General features: G+C 39.6%; 1 pseudogene; it reads left to right on the forward strand.

The window, feature by feature from the left end:
* The first annotated feature begins 636 nt into the window (after positions 1-636).
* LOC135532225 (U2 spliceosomal RNA) lies at positions 637-810 on the forward strand (annotated as a pseudogene).
* Positions 811-997: the final 187 nt, after the last annotated feature.

The raw sequence follows: 997 nt of genomic DNA on the forward strand, positions 1-997 counted from the left end.
CTAACTGAGAGTCTCCTCATTGAAAACATCTGAAGTTCTTCAAAGGTAAATGATTTTGTTTGAATGATTTTCTTGTTTTTGTGAAAATGTTGCTGGCTGAATTCTAGGCTTATAGCTATGCTAGCTATCAATACTCTTACACAAATGCTTGTTTAGCTATGGTTGAAAAGCATATTTTGAAAATCTGAGATAACAGTGTTGTTAATAAAAGTCTAAGCTTGAGAGCAAATATATTTATTTCATTTCATTTGCAATTTTCATGAATAGTTAACGTTGCGTTATGCTAATGAGCTTGAGGCTATAAATAGGATCCCGGATCTGGGATTGCTTGTCGCATGAAGTTAATTTGATTGCTTTTCTGATTTTCGTGACCAGTGAGGAGGGTGGAAGGAGATGTAAGGGGGAGGATGAAGAGGGAGGAGAGGAAGTGGGGGCAGCATGCGGCACGGGAGAGGTGGAAAGGGGGATTAAAGGCTGTGTGATTTAGTTTTTGTAAGGGAATAGATTAGGGAAGGGAGATAGTGAAAGATGTGGTGAGGTATGGGGAGGAGGATGATGCTCCAATTAGATTTTATTTTTGGTGTTGCTTTGATTGTACATTGGAAATACCAAGTTTTGAATGTTTGAACATAATAAATTATTTTTCCCAAAAAAACTGTTCTTATCAGTTTAATATCTTGATCGTAATAGCCCGTCGGGGGACCTTACAGTAAATGGATTTTTGAACAAAAATTCGGAAATGGAGGCTTGCTCCGTCCGCTCCACGCATCGACCCGGTATTGCAGTACCTCCGGGAACGGTGCAACACTTTTCTCCCGTTGTCAAGGAAAAATACAAACTCACAAAGCTATGTAAACAGCTAGCTAGCTAGCAGAAGAAGAGAAGGGACAAAAACATTCAAACTGAAAGAAGGGTGAAGCGATCTTCAATGGGGTCCCCCGTTTCTCGCCATTTTAGTAAAAAAAAAAAAATTGGGCCAGGATAGTGTGTGTGTGTG

Source organism: Oncorhynchus masou, unplaced genomic scaffold (genome assembly GCF_036934945.1).
Source record: "Oncorhynchus masou masou isolate Uvic2021 unplaced genomic scaffold, UVic_Omas_1.1 unplaced_scaffold_17729, whole genome shotgun sequence".
NCBI classification, from domain to species: domain Eukaryota; kingdom Metazoa; phylum Chordata; class Actinopteri; order Salmoniformes; family Salmonidae; genus Oncorhynchus; species Oncorhynchus masou.